At 46.5% G+C, this 21,046-nt stretch overlaps 17 non-coding genes across 17 annotated transcripts; all 17 read right to left on the bottom strand.

The window, feature by feature from the left end:
- Positions 1 to 564: 564 nt before the first annotated feature.
- On the bottom strand, positions 565 to 636 carry TRNAR-CCU (transfer RNA arginine (anticodon CCU)). The gene has a single exon. It is a non-coding gene; the product is annotated as a tRNA-Arg (tRNA).
- Positions 637 to 949: 313 nt separating this feature from the next.
- On the bottom strand, positions 950 to 1,023 carry TRNAN-GUU (transfer RNA asparagine (anticodon GUU)). The gene has a single exon. It is a non-coding gene; the product is annotated as a tRNA-Asn (tRNA).
- Positions 1,024 to 2,812: 1,789 nt separating this feature from the next.
- TRNAW-CCA (transfer RNA tryptophan (anticodon CCA)) lies at positions 2,813 to 2,884 on the bottom strand. The gene has a single exon. It is a non-coding gene; the product is annotated as a tRNA-Trp (tRNA).
- Positions 2,885 to 3,197: 313 nt separating this feature from the next.
- On the bottom strand, positions 3,198 to 3,271 carry TRNAN-GUU (transfer RNA asparagine (anticodon GUU)). The gene has a single exon. It is a non-coding gene; the product is annotated as a tRNA-Asn (tRNA).
- A 2,150-nt stretch (positions 3,272 to 5,421) lies between these two features.
- Positions 5,422 to 5,493, bottom strand: TRNAW-CCA (transfer RNA tryptophan (anticodon CCA)). Its single transcript has one exon. It is a non-coding gene; the product is annotated as a tRNA-Trp (tRNA).
- Positions 5,494 to 5,806: 313 nt separating this feature from the next.
- Positions 5,807 to 5,880, bottom strand: TRNAN-GUU (transfer RNA asparagine (anticodon GUU)). Its single transcript has one exon. It is a non-coding gene; the product is annotated as a tRNA-Asn (tRNA).
- A 2,149-nt stretch (positions 5,881 to 8,029) lies between these two features.
- On the bottom strand, positions 8,030 to 8,101 carry TRNAW-CCA (transfer RNA tryptophan (anticodon CCA)). Its single transcript has one exon. It is a non-coding gene; the product is annotated as a tRNA-Trp (tRNA).
- Positions 8,102 to 8,414: 313 nt separating this feature from the next.
- On the bottom strand, positions 8,415 to 8,488 carry TRNAN-GUU (transfer RNA asparagine (anticodon GUU)). The gene has a single exon. It is a non-coding gene; the product is annotated as a tRNA-Asn (tRNA).
- Positions 8,489 to 10,280: 1,792 nt separating this feature from the next.
- TRNAW-CCA (transfer RNA tryptophan (anticodon CCA)) lies at positions 10,281 to 10,352 on the bottom strand. Its single transcript has one exon. It is a non-coding gene; the product is annotated as a tRNA-Trp (tRNA).
- A 313-nt stretch (positions 10,353 to 10,665) lies between these two features.
- On the bottom strand, positions 10,666 to 10,739 carry TRNAN-GUU (transfer RNA asparagine (anticodon GUU)). The gene has a single exon. It is a non-coding gene; the product is annotated as a tRNA-Asn (tRNA).
- Positions 10,740 to 12,888: 2,149 nt separating this feature from the next.
- On the bottom strand, positions 12,889 to 12,960 carry TRNAW-CCA (transfer RNA tryptophan (anticodon CCA)). Its single transcript has one exon. It is a non-coding gene; the product is annotated as a tRNA-Trp (tRNA).
- Positions 12,961 to 13,273: 313 nt separating this feature from the next.
- On the bottom strand, positions 13,274 to 13,347 carry TRNAN-GUU (transfer RNA asparagine (anticodon GUU)). The gene has a single exon. It is a non-coding gene; the product is annotated as a tRNA-Asn (tRNA).
- A 1,792-nt stretch (positions 13,348 to 15,139) lies between these two features.
- Positions 15,140 to 15,211, bottom strand: TRNAW-CCA (transfer RNA tryptophan (anticodon CCA)). The gene has a single exon. It is a non-coding gene; the product is annotated as a tRNA-Trp (tRNA).
- A 313-nt stretch (positions 15,212 to 15,524) lies between these two features.
- Positions 15,525 to 15,598, bottom strand: TRNAN-GUU (transfer RNA asparagine (anticodon GUU)). Its single transcript has one exon. It is a non-coding gene; the product is annotated as a tRNA-Asn (tRNA).
- Positions 15,599 to 17,387: 1,789 nt separating this feature from the next.
- TRNAW-CCA (transfer RNA tryptophan (anticodon CCA)) lies at positions 17,388 to 17,459 on the bottom strand. Its single transcript has one exon. It is a non-coding gene; the product is annotated as a tRNA-Trp (tRNA).
- A 2,536-nt stretch (positions 17,460 to 19,995) lies between these two features.
- On the bottom strand, positions 19,996 to 20,067 carry TRNAW-CCA (transfer RNA tryptophan (anticodon CCA)). Its single transcript has one exon. It is a non-coding gene; the product is annotated as a tRNA-Trp (tRNA).
- A 313-nt stretch (positions 20,068 to 20,380) lies between these two features.
- On the bottom strand, positions 20,381 to 20,454 carry TRNAN-GUU (transfer RNA asparagine (anticodon GUU)). Its single transcript has one exon. It is a non-coding gene; the product is annotated as a tRNA-Asn (tRNA).
- Between the last annotated feature and the right edge of the window lie 592 nt (positions 20,455 to 21,046).

Here is a 21,046-nt window from a genome sequence, read left to right on the forward strand (position 1 = left end):
AAATGTGTCTACTGAGACCAGTATAAGGGGAAATCCTCACAATCCAGGACCGACAGTTGATTGGGAGGGCGCTTACAGGTTTCCGACACCAGACCGGTACCTGAACTCACAAACCCAAACTGCAAAGTGATGGGCATTGCCACTAGACTGCCGACCCCCTTTTGGGGCCCCAGCATATATCCTTTAGTCACACCTAGAGTTCCCAGGACAGTGCAGCATTCAGCGATTACACGAAAATATTGACAGCGCTAGGAGGCCATGCAAATGGCAGAGGTATGCTTTACAAAGCCCACGTAGCGTGCACAAAACAGCACATCAGTCAGGCCCACTTGAAGAGATGGTAAAGAGGAAATACTTCTGCTGCATCCAGTAAAACATAGAGATTGGCCTGCTTTAAAGGTTGACCATGTCCTTCATGGGTGTCTGTCAATATGATACTTCCCTGCTGCAAAGCTTACATTCGAAACGCCAGAACAACTAGGCACAGAGCACAAAGATGCAGTCAGGTTGAAATAACGAGATACTGAAGAGCAATTTTATATTTCAGAGTGGGAAAAGCAAATATGACCCCGACGTGATTTGAACACGCAACCTTCTGATCAGGAGTCAGACGCGCTACCATTGCGCCACGAGGTCCTTGTGGCAGTCCACCTGGTGTGTCTGATGACAGAATAAAGGTAGGAGACGTACATGGACCTGCAGAGCCTCATTGCTTCTTTAGGTAGACTGGCTAGGATAGCTTCCTTCTGTGCATCAGTACACGCTGCAGCCAAACCCTTCCCATGAAGTCTTGATGTTTATGAATTGAACGGCAAGTTTTGAAAAACTAAAGCAAGCGAGAAGAATTGCTTGCAGTTTATTGGATTTTTTGGACGTCAGCAGACGAGACCTGCGAGAGGTAAACAGAAGTCCATAGTTGGTCACGCTGAATTTTTGAGCCAAAATGCTCCGTCCCTGGGTGGGCTTGAACCACCAACCTTTCGGTTAACAGCCGAACGCGCCAACCAATTGCGCCACAGAGACTCATGCAGTTCTTACACAGGGCCTGATTGGTGTGCTGTTTGCTCATGCTTCCCAGGCAACCTGAAAATATTTCTAAAATAGCTCTTTTTCCCACAGCAAATCAGGGTATCAAGCACTTCCCTACCTCCCCTAATCCACAAACACAGGGGATTTAGTAGAGGACAGAGCCCATCAACAGTGCACCAAATGTCCTCTGTGTAGGCATAACTTGCTATGAGGAGAAAGCCACAGTTGCGCACTTGTGTTAAAAGGGGACAGTAGGCTGAACCCAGAGAACACGGGAGAAATGACTCAGGTTTACTGAGTGGAACACTCTGTGTCTTTGTGCCAAAAACAGCAGCGTCTTTTCGGTTAACAGCCGAACGCGCTAACCAATTGCGCCACAGAGACTCACTGGCATGTGTGTTCTGCCTTTGGCCTGATTGCATTGCTATTTTTTTCTGATTGGCAGAAAACCTGAACTTTTTTCTGAAAAAGGCATGCCTCTCTTAGCACTGCAGTGCATTAGACTGCTCCCTTGCTTCCCTGAGTCCCCAAATACACAACCACCTTGGGCACAATAGAAGACACATTCCAGCAGATTTAGCAAGAGTGCACCAAGGTTTCTATATGTAGGTACCTTGCTGAGAAGCAAGACCTGCAGTTGCATTCTTCTGTTAAAAGAGGGTAGCAGAGTGCACCAAGAGAACTTGGGGGAAGTAGCTTATGTTAACTACTTGCGATGATCTTTATAGATCCCTCTGTTTGACTGGGTGAATTCTAATTTCTGGGGTAGAGTAAGCAATTTTTGGATCTAGATGCTGTGCGCAACAGGAATGCTATATACTGCACTGTACTGCTACTGAAAAGTTACCAATTTTACAGGATGTTCAGGTAAGCTTTGTTTCAGAAAACAACTTGCTAGAGGCACTAAGACAGATTACTGGGACAAAGGAAGAGGGTTTGGGGATTAGCACATCTCCTATGAAAGGTACAGTCACGCCCGAGACAACTCTGAGTGTCACCTCAAATTCTAAGAAATGCAAACTAGGGACCTACGCTTTTTATTGCCAGTGGATCTTTGTGTTTCAGACAAATGTGCACGCCTCCCAGAGCCCCTTGCAATGCACTTAGGGAAATGGGGGAAGGTGCTGTGAAGCCCTCTCGCTGACAATGTCTCTCTTGTCTATAATGTATCTATGAGAGAGAGAGAAATAGGCAATGCGAGAGTGAAAAAGTAAAATGGAAATGTGTCTTCTGAGACCAGTATAAGGGGAAACCCTCACAATCCAGGACCGACAGTTGATTGGGAGGGCGCTTACAGGTTTCCGACACCAGACCGGTACCTGAACTCACAAACCCAAACTGCAAAGTGATGCCCATTGCCACTAGACTGCCGACCCCCTTTCGGGGCCCCAACATATATCCTTTAGTCACACCTAGAGTTCCCAGGACAGTGCAGCATTCAGCGATTACACGAAAATATTGACAGCGCTAGGAGGCCATGCAAATGGCAGAGGTATGCTTTACAAAGCCCACGTAGCGTGCACAAAACAGCACATCAGTCAGGCCCACTTGAAGAGATGGTAAAGAGGAAATACTTCTGCTGCATCCAGTAAAACATAGAGATTGGCCTGCTTTAAAGGTTGACCATGTCCTTCATGGGTGTCTGTCAATATGATACTTCCCTGCTGCAAAGCTTACATTCGAAACGCCAGAACAACTAGGCCCAGAGCACAAAGATGCAGTCAGGTTGAAATAACGAGATACTGAAGAGCAATTTTGTATTTCAGAGTGGGAAAAGGAAGTATGACCCCGACGTGATTTGAACACGCAACCTTCTGATCTGGAGTCAGACGCGCTACCATTGCGCCACGAGGTCCTTGTGGCAATCCACCTGGTGTGTCTGATGACAGAATAAAGGTAGGAGACGTACATGCACCTGCAGAGCCTCATTGCTTCTTTAGGTAGACTGGCTAGGATAGCTTCCTTCTGTGCATCAGTACACGCTGCAGCCAAACCCTTCCCATGAAGTCTTGATGTTTATGAATTGAATGGCAAGTTTTGAAAAACTAAAGCAAGCGAGAAGAATTGCTTACAGTTTATTGGATTTTTTGGACGTCAGCAGACGAGACCTGCGAGAGGTAAACAGAAGTTCATAGTTGGTCATGCTGAATTTTTGAGCCAAAATGCATCGTCCCTGGGTGGGCTTGAACCACCAACCTTTCGGTTAACAGCCGAACGCGCTAACCGATTGCGCCACAGAGACTCATGCAGTGCTTACACTGGGGCCTGATTGGTGTGCTGTTTGCTTATGCTTCCCAGGCAACCTGAAAATATTTCTAAAATAGCTCTATTTCCCACAGCAAATCAGGGTATCAAGCACTTCCCTACCTCCCCTAATCCACAAACACAGGGGATTTAGAAGAGGACAGAGCCCATCAACAGTGCACCAAATGTCCTCGGTGTAGGCATAACTTGCTCTGAGGAGAAAGCCACAGTTGCGCACTTGTGTTAAAAGGGGACAGTAGGCTGAACCCAGAGAACACGGGAGAAATGACTCAGGTTTACTGAGTGGAACACTCTGTGTCTTTGTGCCAAAAACAGCAGCGTCTTTTCGGTTAACAGCCGAACGCGCTAACCGATTGCGCCACAATTGGTGTGCTGTTTGCTTATGCTTCCCAGGCAACCTGAAAATATTTCTAAAATAGCTCTATTTCCCACAGCAAATCAGGGTATCAAGCACTTCCCTACCTCCCCTAATCCACAAACACAGGGGATTTAGTAGAGGACAGAGCCCATCAACAGTGCACCAAATGCCCTCTGTCTAGGCATAACTTGCTATGAGGAGAAAGCCACAGTTGCGCACTTGTGTTAAAAGGGGACAGTAGACTGAACCCAGAGAACACGGGAGAAATGACTCAGGTTTACTGAGTGGAACACTCTGTGTCTTTGTGCCAAAAACAGCAGCGTCTTTTCGGTTAACAGCCGAACGCGCTAACCAATTGTGCCACAGAGACTCACTGGCATGTGTGTTCTGCCTTTGGCCTGATTGCATTGCTATTTTTTTCTGATTGGCAGAAAACCTGAACTTTTTTCTGAAAAAGGCATGCTTCTCTTAGCACTACAGTGCATTAGACTGCTCCCTTGCTTCCCTGAGTCCCCAAATACACAACCACCTTGGGCACAATAGAAGACACATTCCAGCAGATTTAGCAAGAGTGCACCAAGGTTTCTATATGTAGGTACCTTGCTGAGAAGCAAGACCTGCAGTTGCATTCTTCTGTTAAAAGAGGGCAGCAGAGTGCACCAAGAGAACTTGGGGGAAGTAGCTTATGTTAACTACTTGCCATGATCTTTATAGATCCCTCTGTTTGACTGGGTGAATTCTAATTTCTGAGGTAGAGTAAGCAATTTTTGGATCTAGATGCTGTGCGCAACAGGAATGCTATATACTGCACTGTACTGCTACTGAAAAGTTACCAATTTTACAGGATGTTCAGGTAAGATTTGTTTCAGAAAACATCTTGCTAGAGGCCCTAGGACAGATTACTGGGACAAAGGAAGAGGGTTTGGGGATTAGCACATCTCCTATGAAAGGTACAGTCACGCCCGAGACAACTCTGAGTGCCTCCTCAAATTCTAAGAAATGCGAACTGGGGTCCTACGCCTTTTATTGCCAGTGGATCTTTGTGTTTCAGACAAATGTGCACGCCTCCCAGAGCCCCATGCAATGCACTTAGGGAAATGGGGGAAGGTGCTGTGCAACCCTCTCGCTGACAATGTCTCTCTTGTCTATAATGTATCTATGAGAGAGAGAGAAATAGGCAATGCGAGAGTGAAAAAGCCAAATGGAAATGTGTCTACTGAGACCAGTATAAGGGGAAATCCTCACAATCCAGGACTGACAGTTGATTGGGAGGGCGCTTACAGGTTTCCGACACCAGACCGGTACCTGAACTCACAAACCCAAACTGCAAAGTGATGCCCATTGCCACTAGACTGCCGACCCCCTTTCGGGGCCCCAACATATATCCTTTAGTCACACCTAGAGTTCCCAGGACAGTGCAGCATTCAGCGATTACACGAAAATATTGACAGCGCTAGGAGGCCATGCAAATGGCAGAGGTATGCTTTACAAAGACCACGTAGCGTGCACAAAACAGCACATCAGTCAGGCCCACTTGAAGAGATGGTAAAGAGGAAATACTTCTGCTGCATCCAGTAAAACATAGAGATTGGCCTGCTTTAAAGGTTGACCATGTCCTTCATGGGTGTCTGTCAATATGATACTTCCCTGCTGCAAAGCTTACATTCGAAACGCCAGAACAACTAGGCCCAGAGCACAAAGATGCAGTCAGGTTGAAATAACGAGATACTGAAGAGCAATTTTGTATTTCAGAGTGGGAAAAGGAAGTATGACCCCGACGTGATTTGAACACACAACCTTCTGATCTGGAGTCAGACGCGCTACCATTGCGGCACGAGGTCCTTGTGGCAATCCACCTGGTGTGTCTGATGACAGAATAAAGGTAGGAGACGTACATGCACCTGCAGAGCCTCATTGCTTCTTTAGGTAGACTGGCTAGGATAGCTTCCTTCTGTGCATCAGTACACGCTGCAGCCAAACCCTTCCCATGAAGTCTTGATGTTTATGAATTGAATGGCAAGTTTTGAAAAACTAAAGCAAGCGAGAAGAATTGCTTACAGTTTATTGGATTTTTTGGACGTCAGCAGACGAGACCTGCGAGAGGTAAACAGAAGTTCATAGTTGGTCATGCTGAATTTTTGAGCCAAAATGCATCGTCCCTGGGTGGGCTTGAACCACCAACCTTTCGGTTAACAGCCGAACGCGCTAACCGATTGCGCCACAGAGACTCATGCAGTGCTTACACTGGGGCCTGATTGGTGTGCTGTTTGCTTATGCTTCCCAGGCAACCTGAAAATATTTCTAAAATAGCTCTATTTCCCACAGCAAATCAGGGTATCAAGCACTTCCCTACCTCCCCTAATCCACAAACACAGGGGATTTAGTAGAGGACAGAGCCCATCAACAGTGCACCAAATGTCCTCTGTGTAGGCATAACTTGCTATGAGGAGAAAGCCACAGTTGCGCACTTGTGTTAAAAGGGGACAGTAGGCTGAACCCAGAGAACACGGGAGAAATGACTCAGGTTTACTGAGTGGAACACTCTGTGTCTTTGTGCCAAAAACAGCAGCGTCTTTTCGGTTAACAGCCGAACGCGCTAACCGATTGCGCCACAATTGGTGTGCTGTTTGCTTATGCTTCCCAGGCAACCTGAAAATATTTCTAAAATAGCTCTATTTCCCACAGCAAATCAGGGTATCAAGCACTTCCCTACCTCCCCTAATCCACAAACACAGGGGATTTAGTAGAGGACAGAGCCCATCAACAGTGCACCAAATGCCCTCTGTGTAGGCATAACTTGCTATGAGGAGAAAGCCACAGTTGCGCACTTGTGTTAAAAGGGGACAGTAGGCTGAACCCAGAGAACACGGGAGAAATGACTCAGGTTTACTGAGTGGAACACTCTGTGTCTTTGTGCCAAAAACAGCAGCGTCTTTTCGGTTAACAGCCGAACGCGCTAACCAATTGTGCCACAGAGACTCACTGGCATGTGTGTTCTGCCTTTGGCCTGATTGCATTGCTATTTTTTTCTGATTGGCAGAAAACCTGAACTTTTTTCTGAAAAAGGCATGCCTCTCTTAGCACTGCAGTGCATTAGACTGCTCCCTTGCTTCCCTGAGTCCCCAAATACACAACCACCTTGGGCACAATAGAAGACACATTCCAGCAGATTTAGCAAGAGTGCACCAAGGTTTCTATATGTAGGTACCTTGCTGAGAAGCAAGACCTGCAGTTGCATTCTTCTGTTAAAAGAGGGCAGCAGAGTGCACCAAGAGAACTTGGGGGAAGTAGCTTATGTTAACTACTTGCCATGATCTTTATAGATCCCTCTGTTTGACTGGGTGAATTCTAATTTCTGGGGTAGAGCATGCAATTTTTGGATCTAGATGCTGTGCGCAACAGGAATGCTATATACTGCACTGTACTGCTACTGAAAAGTTACCAATTTTACAGGATGTTCAGGTAAGCTTTGTTTCAGAAAACAACTTGCTAGAGGCCCTAGGACAGATTACTGGGACAAAGGAAGAGGGTTTGGGGATTAGCACATCTCTTATGAAAGGTACAGTCACGCCCGAGACAACTCTGAGTGCCTCCTCAAATTCTAAGAAATGCGAACTGGGGTCCTACGCCTTTTATTGCCAGTGGATTTTGTGTTTCAGACAAATGTGCACGCCTCCCAGAGCCCCTTGCAATGCACTTAGGGAAATGGGGGAAGGTGCTGTGCAACCCTCTCGCTGACAATGTCTCTCTTGTCTATAATGTATCTATGAGAGAGAGAGAAATAGGCAATGCGAGAGTGAAAAAGTAAAATGGAAATGTGTCTACTGAGACCAGTATAAGGGGAAATCCTCACAATCCAGGACCGACAGTTGATTGGGAGGGCGCTTACAGGTTTCCGACACCAGACCGGTACCTGAACTCACAAACCCAAACTGCAAAGTGATGGGCATTGCCACTAGACTGCCAACCCCCTTTCGGGGCCCCAGCATATATCCTTTAGTCACACCTAGAGTTCCCAGGACAGTGCAGCATTCAGCGATTACACGAAAATATTGACAGCGCTAGGAGGCCATGCAAATGGCAGAGGTATGCTTTACAAAGCCCACGTAGCGTGCACAAAACAGCACATCAGTCAGGCCCACTTGAAGAGATGGTAAAGAGGAAATACTTCTGCTGCATCCAGTAAAACATAGAGATTGGCCTGCTTTAAAGGTTGACCATGTCCTTCATGGGTGTCTGTCAATATGATACTTCCCTGCTGCAAAGCTTACATTCGAAACGCCAGAACAACTAGGCCCAGAGCACAAAGATGCAGTCAGGTTGAAATAACGAGATACTGAAGAGCAATTTTGTATTTCAGAGTGGGAAAAGCAAATATGACCCCGACGTGATTTGAACACGCAACCTTCTGATCTGGAGTCAGACGCGCTACCATTGCGCCACGAGGTCCTTGTGGCAGTCCACCTGGTGTGTCTGATGACAGAATAATGGTAGGAGACGTACATGCACCTGCAAAGCCTCATTGCTTCTTTAGGTAGACTGGCTAGGATAGCTTCCTTCTGTGCATCTGTACACGCTGCAGCCAAACCCTTCCCATGAAGTCTTGATGTTTATGAATTGAATGGCAAGTTTTGAAAAACTAAAGCAAGCGAGAAGAATTGCTTGCAGTTTATTGGATTTTTTGGACGTCAGCAGACGAGACCTGCGAGAGGTAAACAGAAGTTCATAGTTGGTCATGCTGAATTTTTGAGCCAAAATGCATCGTCCCTGGGTGGGCTTGAACCACCAACCTTTCGGTTAACAGCCGAACGCGCTAACCGATTGCGCCACAGAGACTCATGCAGTGCTTACACTGGGGCCTGATTGGTGTGCTGTTTGCTTATGCTCCCCAGGCAACCTGAAAATATTTCTAAAATAGCTCTATTTCCCACAGCAAATCAGGGTATCAAGCACTTCCCTACCTCCCGTAATCCACAAACACAGGGGATTTAGTAGAGGACAGAGCCTATCAACAGTGCACCAAATGTCCTCTGTGTAGGCATAACTTGCTATGAGGAGAAGGCCACAGTTGCGCACTTGTGTTAAAAGGGGACAGTAGGCTGAACCCAGAGAACACGGGAGAAATGACTCAGGTTTACTGAGTGGAACACTCTGTGTCTTTGTTTTCCCAAAACAGCAACGTCTTTTCGGTTAACAGCCGAACGCGCTAACCAATTGCGCCACAGAGACTCACTGGCATGTGTGTTCTGCCTTTGGCCTGATTGCATTGCTATTTTTTTCTGATTGGCAGAAAACCTGAACTTTTTTCTGAAAAAGGCATGCCTCTCTTAGCACTGCAGTGCATTAGACTGCTCCCTTGCTTCCCTGAGTCCCCAAATACACAACCACCTTGGGCACAATAGAAGACACATTCCAGCAGATTTAGCAAGAGTGCACCAAGGTTTCTATATGTAGGTACCTTGCTGAGAATCAAGACCTGCAGTTGCATTCTTCTGTTAAAAGAGGGTAGCAGAGTGCACCAAGAGAACTTGGGGGAAGTAGCTTATGTTAACTACTTGCCATGATCTTTATAGATCCCTCTGTTTGACTGGGTGAATTCTAATTTCTGGGGTAGAGTAAGCAATTTTTGGATCTAGATGCTGTGCGCAACAGGAATGCTATATACTGCACTGTACTGCTACTGAAAAGTTACCAATTTTACAGGATGTTCAGGTAAGCTTTGTTTCAGAAAACAACTTGCTAGAGGCACTAAGACAGATTACTGGGACAAAGGAAGAGGGTTTGGGGATTAGCACATCTCCTATGAAAGGTACAGTCACGCCCGAGACAACTCTGAGTGTCACCTCAAATTCTAAGAAATGCAAACTAGGGACCTACGCTTTTTATTGCCAGTGGATCTTTGTGTTTCAGACAAATGTGCACGCCTCCCAGAGCTCCTTGCAATGCACTTAGGGAAATGGGGGAAGGTGCTGTGAAGCCCTCTCGCTGACAATGTCTCTCTTGTCTATAATGTATCTATGAGAGAGAGAGAAAAAGGCAATGCGAGAGTGAAAAAGTAAAATGGAAATGTGTCTACTGAGACCAGTATAAGGGGAAATCCTCACAATCCAGGACCGACAGTTGATTGGGAGGGCGCTTACAGGTTTCCGACACCAGACCGGTACCTGAACTCACAAACCCAAACTGCAAAGTGATGCCCATTGCCACTAGACTGCCAACCCCCTTTCGGGGCCCCAACATATATCCTTTAGTCACACCTAGAGTTCCCAGGACAGTGCAGCATTCAGCGATTACACGAAAATATTGACAGCGCTAGGAGGCCATGCAAATGGCAGAGGTATGCTTTACAAAGCCCACGTAGCGTGCACAAAACAGCACATCAGTCAGGCCCACTTGAAGAGATGGTAAAGAGGAAATACTTCTGCTGCATCCAGTAAAACATAGAGATTGGCCTGCTTTAAAGGTTGACCATGTCCTTCATGGGTGTCTGTCAATATGATACTTCCCTGCTGCAAAGCTTACATTCGAAACGCCAGAACAACTAGGCCCAGAGCACAAAGATGCAGTCAGGTTGAAATAACGAGATACTGAAGAGCAATTTTGTATTTCAGAGTGGGAAAAGGAAGTATGACCCCGACGTGATTTGAACACACAACCTTCTGATCTGGAGTCAGACGCGCTACCATTGCGGCACGAGGTCCTTGTGGCAATCCACCTGGTGTGTCTGATGACAGAATAAAGGTAGGAGACGTACATGCACCTGCAGAGCCTCATTGCTTCTTTAGGTAGACTGGCTAGGATAGCTTCCTTCTGTGCATCAGTACACGCTGCAGCCAAACCCTTCCCATGAAGTCTTGATGTTTATGAATTGAATGGCAAGTTTTGAAAAACTAAAGCAAGCGAGAAGAATTGCTTACAGTTTATTGGATTTTTTGGACGTCAGCAGACGAGACCTGCGAGAGGTAAACAGAAGTTCATAGTTGGTCATGCTGAATTTCTGAGCCAAAATGCATCGTCCCTGGGTGGGCTTGAACCACCAACCTTTCGGTTAACAGCCGAACGCGCTAACCGATTGCGCCACAGAGACTCATGCAGTGCTTACACTGGGGCCTGATTGGTGTGCTGTTTGCTTATGCTTCCCAGGCAACCTGAAAATATTTCTAAAATAGCTCTATTTCCCACAGCAAATCAGGGTATCAAGCACTTCCCTACCTCCCCTAATCCACAAACACAGGGGATTTAGTAGAGGACAGAGCCCATCAACAGTGCACCAAATGTCCTCTGTGTAGGCATAACTTGCTATGAGGAGAAAGCCACAGTTGCGCACTTGTGTTAAAAGGGGACAGTAGGCTGAACCCAGAGAACACGGGAGAAATGACTCAGGTTTACTGAGTGGAACACTCTGTGTCTTTGTGCCAAAAACAGCAGCGTCTTTTCGGTTAACAGCCGAACGCGCTAACCGATTGCGCCACAATTGGTGTGCTGTTTGCTTATGCTTCCCAGGCAACCTGAAAATATTTCTAAAATAGCTCTATTTCCCACAGCAAATCAGGGTATCAAGCACTTCCCTACCTCCCCTAATCCACAAACACAGGGGATTTAGTAGAGGACAGAGCCCATCAACAGTGCACCAAATGCCCTCTGTGTAGGCATAACTTGCTATGAGGAGAAAGCCACAGTTGCGCACTTGTGTTAAAAGGGGACAGTAGGCTGAACCCAGAGAACACGGGAGAAATGACTCAGGTTTACTGAGTGGAACACTCTGTGTCTTTGTGCCAAAAACAGCAGCGTCTTTTCGGTTAACAGCCGAACGCGCTAACCAATTGTGCCACAGAGACTCACTGGCATGTGTGTTCTGCCTTTGGCCTGATTGCATTGCTATTTTTTTCTGATTGGCAGAAAACCTGAACTTTTTTCTGAAAAAGGCATGACTCTCTTAGCACTGCAGTGCATTAGACTGCTCCCTTGCTTCCCTGAGTCCCCAAATACACAACCACCTTGGGCACAATAGAAGACACATTCCAGCAGATTTAGCAAGAGTGCACCAAGGTTTCTATATGTAGGTACCTTGCTGAGAAGCAAGACCTGCAGTTGCATTCTTCTGTTAAAAGAGGGCAGCAGAGTGCACCAAGAGAACTTGGGGGAAGTAGCTTATGTTAACTACTTGCCATGATCTTTATAGATCCCTCTGTTTGACTGGGTGAATTCTAATTTCTGGGGTAGAGTAAGCAATTTTTGGATCTAGATGCTGTGCGCAACAGGAATGCTATATACTGCACTGTACTGCTACTGAAAAGTTACCAATTTTACAGGATGTTCAGGTAAGCTTTGTTTCAGAAAACAACTTGCTAGAGGCCCTAGGACAGATTACTGGGACAAAGGAAGAGGGTTTGGGGATTAGCACATCTCCTATGAAAGGTACAGTCACGCCCGAGACAACTCTGAGTGCCTCCTCAAATTCTAAGAAATGCGAACTGGGGTCCTACGCCTTTTATTGCCAGTGGATTTTGTGTTTCAGACAAATGTGCACGCCTCCCAGAGCCCCTTGCAATGCACTTAGGGAAATGGGGGAAGGTGCTGTGCAACCCTCTCGCTGACAATGTCTCTCTTGTCTATAATGTATCTATGAGAGAGAGAGAAATAGGCAATGCGAGAGTGAAAAAGTAAAATGGAAATGTGTCTACTGAGACCAGTATAAGGGGAAATCCTCACAATCCAGGACCGACAGTTGATTGGGAGGGCGCTTACAGGTTTCCGACACCAGACCGGTACCTGAACTCACAAACCCAAACTGCAAAGTGATGGGCATTGCCACTAGACTGCCGACCCCCTTTTGCGGCCCCAGCATATATCATTTAGTCACACCTAGAGTTCCCAGGACAGTGCAGCATTCAGCGATTACACGAAAATATTGACAGCGCTAGGAGGCCATGCAAATGGCAGAGGTATGCTTTACAAAGCCCACGTAGCGTGCACAAAACAGCACATCAGTCAGGCCCACTTGAAGAGATGGTAAAGAGGAAATACTTCTGCTGCATCCAGTAAAACATAGAGATTGGCCTGCTTTAAAGGTTGACCATGTCCTTCATGGGTGTCTGTCAATATGATACTTCCCTGCTGCAAAGCTTACATTCGAAACGCCAGAACAACTAGGCCCAGAGCACAAAGATGCAGTCAGGTTGAAATAACGAGATACTGAAGAGCAATTTTGTATTTCAGAGTGGGAAAAGCAAATATGACCCCGACGTGATTTGAACACGCAACCTTCTGATCTGGAGTCAGACGCGCTACCATTGCGCCACGAGGTCCTTGTGGCAGTCCACCTGGTGTGTCTGATGACAGAATAAAGGTAGGAGACGTACATGCACCCGCAGAGCCTCATTGCTTCTTTAAGTAGACTGGCTAGGATAGCTTCCTTCTGTGCATCAGTACACGCTGCAGCCAAACCCTTCCCATGAAGTCTTGATGTTTATGAATTGAATGGCAAGTTTTGAAAAACTAAAGCAAGCGAGAAGAATTGCTTGCAGTTTATTGGATTTTTTGGACGTCAGCAGACGAGACCTGCGAGAGGTAAACAGAAGTTCATAGTTGGTCATGCTGAATTTTTGAGCCAAAATGCATCGTCCCTGGGTGGGCTTGAACCACCAACCTTTCGGTTAACAGCCGAACGCGCTAACCGATTGCGCCACAGAGACTCATGCAGTGCTTACACTGGGGCCTGATTGGTGTGCTGTTTGCTTATGCTCCCCAGGCAACCTGAAAATATTTCTAAAATAGCTCTATTTCCCACAGCAAATCAGGGTATCAAGCACTTCCCTACCTCCCGTAATCCACAAACACAGGGGATTTAGTAGAGGACAGAGCCTATCAACAGTGCACCAAATGTCCTCTGTGTAGGCATAACTTGCTATGAGGAGAAAGCCACAGTTGCGCACTTGTGTTAAAAGGGGACAGTAGGCTGAACCCAGAGAACACGGGAGAAATGACTCAGGGTAACTGAGTGGAACACTCTGTGTCTTTGTTTTCCCAAAACAGCAGCGTCTTTTCGGTTAACAGCCGAACGCGCTAACCAATTGCGCCACAGAGACTCACTGGCATGTGTGTTCTGCCTTTGGCCTGATTGCATTGCTATTTTTTTCTGATTGGTAGAAAACCTAAACTTTTTTCTGAAAAAGGCATGCCTCTCTTAGCACTGCAGTGCATTAGACTGCTCCCTTGCTTCCCTGAGTCCCCAAATACACAACCACCTTGGGCACAATAGAAGACACATTCCAGCAGATTTAGCAAGAGTGCACCAAGGTTTCTATATGTAGGTACCTTGCTGAGAAGCAAGACCTGCAGTTGCATTCTTCTGTTAAAAGAGGGTAGCAGAGTGCACCAAGAGAACTTGGGGGAAGTAGCTTATGTTAACTACTTGCCATGATCTTTATAGATCCCTCTGTTTGACTGGGTGAATTCTAATTTCTGGGGTAGAGTAAGCAATTTTTGGATCTAGATGCTGTGCGCAACAGGAATGCTATATACTGCACTGTACTGCTACTGAAAAGTTACCAATTTTACAGGATGTTCAGGTAAGCTTTGTTTCAGAAAACAACTTGCTAGAGGCCCTAGGACAGATTACTGGGACAAAGGAAGAGGGTTTGGGGATTAGCACATCTCCTATGAAAGGTACAGTCACGCCCGAGACAACTCTGAGTGCCTCCTCAAATTCTAAGAAATGCGAACTGGGGTCCTACGCCTTTTATTGCCAGTGGATCTTTGTGTTTCAGACAAATGTGCACGCCTCCCAGAGCCCCATGCAATGCACTTAGGGAAATGGGGGAAGGTGCTTTGAAGCCCTCTCGCTGACAATGTCTCTCTTGTCTATAATGTATCTATGAGAGAGAGAGAAATAGGCAATGCGAGAGTGAAAAAGTAAAATGGAAATGTGTCTACTGAGACCAGTATAAGGGGAAATCCTCACAATCCAGGACCGACAGTTGATTGGGAGGGCGCTTACAGGTTTCCGACACCAGACCGGTACCTGAACTCACAAACCCAAACTGCAAAGTGATGGGCATTGCCACTAGACTGCCGACCCCCTTTTGGGGCCCCAGCATATATCCTTTAGTCACACCTAGAGTTCCCAGGACAGTGCAGCATTCAGCGATTACACGAAAATATTGACAGCGCTAGGAGGCCATGCAAATGGCAGAGGTATGCTTTACAAAGCCCACGTAGCGTGCACAAAACAGCACATCAGTCAGGCCCACTTGAAGAGATGGTAAAGAGGAAATACTTCTGCTGCATCCAGTAAAACATAGAGATTGGCCTGCTTTAAAGGTTGACCATGTCCTTCATGGGTGTCTGTCAATATGATACTTCCCTGCTGCAAAGCTTACATTCGAAACGCCAGAACAACTAGGCACAGAGCACAAAGATGCAGTCAGGTTGAAATAACGAGATACTGAAGAGCAATTTTATATTTCAGAGTGGGAAAAGCAAATATGACCCCGACGTGATTTGAACACGCAACCTTCTGATCTGGAGTCAGACGCGCTACCATTGCGCCACGAGGTCCTTGTGGCAGTCCACCTGGTGTGTCTGATGACAGAATAAAGGTAGGAGACGTACATGGACCTGCAGAGCCTCATTGCTTCTTTAGGTAGACTGGCTAGGATAGCTTCCTTCTGTGCATCAGTACACGCTGCAGCCAAACCCTTCCCATGAAGTCTTGATGTTTATGAATTGAACGGCAAGTTTTGAAAAACTAAAGCAAGCGAGAAGAATTGCTTGCAGTTTATTGGATTTTTTGGACGTCAGCAGACGAGACCTGCGAGAGGTAAACAGAAGTCCATAGTTGGTCACGCTGAATTTTTGAGCCAAAATGCTCCGTCCCTGGGTGGGCTTGAACCACCAACCTTTCGGTTAACAGCCGAACGCGCCAACCAATTGCGCCACAGAGACTCATGCAGTTCTTACACAGGGCCTGATTGGTGTGCTGTTTGCTCATGCTTCCCAGGCAACCTGAAAATATTTCTAAAATAGCTCTTTTTCCCACAGCAAATCAGGGTATCAAGCACTTCCCTACCTCCCCTAATCCACAAACACAGGGGATTTAGTAGAGGACAGAGCCCATCAACAGTGCACCAAATGTCCTCTGTGTAGGCATAACTTGCTACGAGGAGAAAGCCACAGTTGCGCACTTGTGTTAAAAGGGGACAGTAGGCTGAACCCAGAGAACACGGGAGAAATGACTCAGGTTTACTGAGTGGAACACTCTGTGTCTTTGTGCCAAAAACAGCAGCGTCTTTTCGGTTAACAGCCGAACGCGCTAACCAATTGCGCCACAGAGACTCACTGGCATGTGTGTTCTGCCTTTGGCCTGATTGCATTGCTATTTTTTTCTGATTGGCAGAAAACCTGAACTTTTTTCTGAAAAAGGCATGCCTCTCTTAGCACTGCAGTGCATTAGACTGCTCCCTTGCTTCCCTGAGTCCCCAAATACACAACCACCTTGGGCACAATAGAAGACACATTCCAGCAGATTTAGCAAGAGTGCACCAAGGTTTCCATATGTAGGTACCTTGCTGAGAAGCAAGACCTGCAGTTGCATTCTTCTGTTAAAAGAGGGTAGCAGAGTGCACCAAGAGAACTTGGGGGAAGTAGCTTATGTTAACTACTTGCGATGATCTTTATAGATCCCTCTGTTTGACTGGGTGAATTCTAATTTCTGGGGTAGAGTAAGCAATTTTTGGATCTAGATGCTGTGCGCAACAGGAATGCTATATACTGCACTGTACTGCTACTGAAAAGTTACCAATTTTACAGGATGTTCAGGTAAGCTTTGTTTCAGAAAACAACTTGCTAGAGGCACTAAGACAGATTACTGGGACAAAGGAAGAGGGTTTGGGGATTAGCACATCTCCTATGAAAGGTACAGTCACGCCCGAGACAACTCTGAGTGTCACCTCAAATTCTAAGAAATGCAAACTAGGGACCTACGCTTTTTATTGCCAGTGGATCTTTGTGTTTCAGACAAATGTGCACGCCTCCCAGAGCTCCTTGCAATGCACTTAGGGAAATGGGGGAAGGTGCTGTGAAGCCCTCTCGCTGACAATGTCTCTCTTGTCTATAATGTATCTATGAGAGAGAGAGAAATAGGCAATGCGAGAGTGAAAAAGTAAAATGGAAATGTGTCTACTGAGACCAGTATAAGGGGAAATCCTCACAATCCAGGACCGACAGTTGATTGGGAGGGCGCTTACAGGTTTCCGACACCAGACCGGTACCTGAACTCACAAACCCAAACTGCAAAGTGATGCCCATTGCCACTAGACTGCCGACCCCCTTTCGGGGCCCCAACATATATCCTTTAGTCACACCTAGAGTTCCCAGGACAGTGCAGCATTCAGCGATTACACGAAAATATTGACAGCGCTAGGAGGCCATGCAAATGGCAGAGGTATGCTTTACAAAGCCCACGTAGCGTGCACAAAACAGCACATCAGTCAGGCCCACTTGAAGAGATGGTAAAGAGGAAATACTTCTGCTGCATCCAGTAAAACATAGAGATTGGCCTGCTTTAAAGGTTGACCATGTCCTTCATGGGTGTCTGTCAATATGATACTTCCCTGCTGCAGAGCTTACATTCGAAACGCCAGAACAACTAGGCCCAGAGCACAAAGATGCAGTCAGGTTGAAATAACGAGATACTGAAGAGCAATTTTGTATTTCAGAGTGGGAAAAGGAAGTATGACCCCGACGTGATTTGAACACACAACCTTCTGATCTGGAGTCAGACGCGCTACCATTGCGGCACGAGGTCCTTGTGGCAATCCACCTGGTGTGTCTGATGACAGAATAAAGGTAGGAGACGTACATGCACCTGCAGAGCCTCATTGCTTCTTTAGGTAGACTGGCTAGGATAGCTTCCTTCTGTGCATCAGTACACGCTGCAGCCAAACCCTTCCCATGAAGTCTTGATGTTTATGAATTGAATGGCAAGTTTTGAAAAACTAAAGCAAGCGAGAAGAATTGCTTACAGTTTATTGGATTTTTTGGACGTCAGCAGACGAGACCTGCGAGAGGTAAACAGAAGTTCATAGTTGGTCATGCTGAATTTTTGAGCCAAAATGCATCGTCCCTGGGTGGGCTTGAACCACCAACCTTTCGGTTAACAGCAGAACGCGCTAACCGATTGCGCCACAGAGACTCATGCAGTGCTTACACTGGGGCCTGATTGGTGTGCTGTTTGCTTATGCTTCCCAGGCAACCTGAAAATATTTCTAAAATAGCTCTATTTCCCACAGCAAATCAGGGTATCAAGCACTTCCCTACCTCCCCTAATCCACAAGCACAGGGGATTTAGTAGAGGACAGAGCCCATCAACAGTGCACCAAATGTCCTCTGTGTAGGCATAACTTGCTATGAGGAGAAAGCCACAGTTGCGCACTTGTGTTAAAAGGGGACAGTAGGCTGAACCCAGAGAACACGGGAGAAATGACTCAGGTTTACTGAGTGGAACACTCTGTGTCTTTGTGCCAAAAACAGCAGCGTCTTTTCGGTTAACAGCCGAACGCGCTAACCGATTGCGCCACAATTGGTGTGCTGTTTGCTTATGCTTCCCAGGCAACCTGAAAATATTTCTAAAATAGCTCTATTTCCCACAGCAAATCAGGGTATCAAGCACTTCCCTACCTCCCCTAATCCACAAACACAGGGGATTTAGTAGAGGACAGAGCCCATCAACAGTGCACCAAATGCCCTCTGTGTAGGCATAACTTGCTATGAGGAGAAAGCCACAGTTGCGCACTTGTGTTAAAAGGGGACAGTAGGCTGAACCCAGAGAACACGGGAGAAATGACTCAGGTTTACTGAGTGGAACACTCTGTGTCTTTGTGCCAAAAACAGCAGCGTCTTTTCGGTTAACAGCCGAACGCGCTAACCAATTGTGCCACAGAGACTCACTGGCATGTGTGTTCTGCCTTTGGCCTGATTGCATTGCTATTTTTTTCTGATTGGCAGAAAACCTGAACTTTTTTCTGAAAAAGGCATGACTCTCTTAGCACTGCAGTGCGTTAGACTGCTCCCTTGCTTCCCTGAGTCCCCAAATACACAACCACCTTGGGCACAATAGAAGACACATTGCAGCAGATTTAGCAAGAGTGCACCAAGGTTTCTATATGTAGGTACCTTGCTGAGAAGCAAGACCTGCAGTTGCATTCTTCTGTTAAAAGAGGGCAGCAGAGTGCACCAAGAGAACTTGGGGGAAGTAGCTTATGTTAACTACTTGCCATGATCTTTATAGATCCCTCTGTTTGACTGGGTGAATTCTAATTTCTGGGGTAGAGCATGCAATTTTTGGATCTAGATGCTGTGCGCAACAGGAATGCTATATACTGCACTGTACTGCTACTGAAAAGTTACCAATTTTACAGGATGTTCAGGTAAGCTTTGTTTCAGAAAACAACTTGCTAGAGGCCCTAGGACAGATTACTGGGACAAAGGAAGAGGGTTTGGGGATTAGCACATCTCTTATGAAAGGTACAGTCACGCCCGAGACAACTCTGAGTGCCTCCTCAAATTCTAAGAAATGCGAACTGGGGTCCTACGCCTTTTATTGCCAGTGGATTTTGTGTTTCAGACAAATGTGCACGCCTCCCAGAGCCCCTTGCAATGCACTTAGGGAAATGGGGGAAGGTGCTGTGCAACCCTCTCGCTGACAATGTCTCTCTTGTCTATAATGTATCTATGAGAGAGAGAGAAATAGGCAATGCGAGAGTGAAAAAGTAAAATGGAAATGTGTCTACTGAGACCAGTATAAGGGGAAATCCTCACAATCCAGGACCGACAGTTGATTGGGAGGGCGCTTACAGGTTTCCGACACCAGGCCGGTACCTGAACTCACAAACCCAAACTGCAAAGTGATGGGCATTGCCACTAGACTGCCAACCCCCTTTCGGGGTCCCAGCATATATCCTTTAGTCACACCTAGAGTTCCCAGGACAGTGCAGCATTCAGCGATTACACGAAAATATTGACAGCGCTAGGAGGCCATGCAAATGGCAGAGGTATGCTTTACAAAGCCCACGTAGCGTGCACAAAACAGCACATCAGTCAGGCCCACTTGAAGAGATGGTAAAGAGGAAATACTTCTGCTGCATCCAGTAAAACATAGAGATTGGCCTGCTTTAAAGGTTGACCATGTCCTTCATGGGTGTCTGTCAATATGATACTTCCCTGCTGCAAAGCTTACATTCGAAACGCCAGAACAACTAGGCCCAGAGCACAAAGATGCAGTCAGGTTGAAATAACGAGATACTGAAGAGCAATTTTGTATTTCAGAGTGGGAAAAGCAAATATGACCCCGACGTGATTTGAACACGCAACCTTCTGATCTGGAGTCAGACGCGCTACCATTGCGCCACGAGGTCCTTGTGGCAGTCCACCTGGTGTGTCTGATGACAGAATAATGGTAGGAGACGTACATGCACCTGCAAAGCCTCATTGCTTCTTTAGGTAGACTGGCTAGGATAGCTTCCTTCTGTGCATCAGTACACGCTGCAGCCAAACCCTTCCCATGAAGTCTTGATGTTTATGAATTGAATGGCAAGTTTTGAAAAACTAAAGCAAGCGAGAAGAATTGCTTGCAGTTTATTGGATTTTTTGGACGTCAGCAGACGAGACCTGCGAGAGGTAAACAGAAGTTCATAGTTGGTCATGCTGAATTTTTGAGCCAAAATGCATCGTCCCTGGGTGGGCTTGAACCACCAACCTTTCGGTTAACAGCCGAACGCGCTAACCGATTGCGCCACAGAGACTCATGCAGTGCTTACACTGGGGCCTGATTGGTGTGCTGTTTGCTTATGCTCCCCAGGCAACCTGAAAATATTTCTAAAATAGCTCTATTTCCCACAGCAAATCAGGGTATCAAGCACTTCCCTACCTCCCGTAATCCACAAACACAGGGGATTTAGTAGAGGACAGAGCCTATCAACAGTGCACCAAATGTCCTCTGTGTAGGCATAACTTGCTATGAGGAGAAAGCCACAGTTGCGCACTTGTGTTAAAAGGGGACAGTAGGCTGAACCCAGAGAACACGGGAGAAATGACTCAGGTTTACTGAGTGGAACACTCTGTGTCTTTGTTTTCCCAAAACAGCAGCGTCTTTTCGGTTAACAGCCGAACGCGCTAACCAATTGCGCCACAGAGACTCACTGGCATGTGTGTTCTGCCTTTGGCCTGATTGCATTGCTATTTTTTTCTGATTGGCAGAAAACCTGAACTTTTTTCTGAAAAAGGCATGCCTCTCTTAGCACTGCAGTGCATTAGACTGCTCCCTTGCTTCCCTGAGTCCCCAAATACACAACCACCTTGGGCACAATAGAAGACACATTCCAGCAGATTTAGCAA

The sequence above is a fragment of the Ambystoma mexicanum genome, chromosome 11 (genome assembly GCF_040938575.1).
Source record: "Ambystoma mexicanum isolate Mex_15411 chromosome 11, UKY_AmexF1_1, whole genome shotgun sequence".
Taxonomy (NCBI): Eukaryota; Metazoa; Chordata; class Amphibia; order Caudata; family Ambystomatidae; genus Ambystoma; species Ambystoma mexicanum.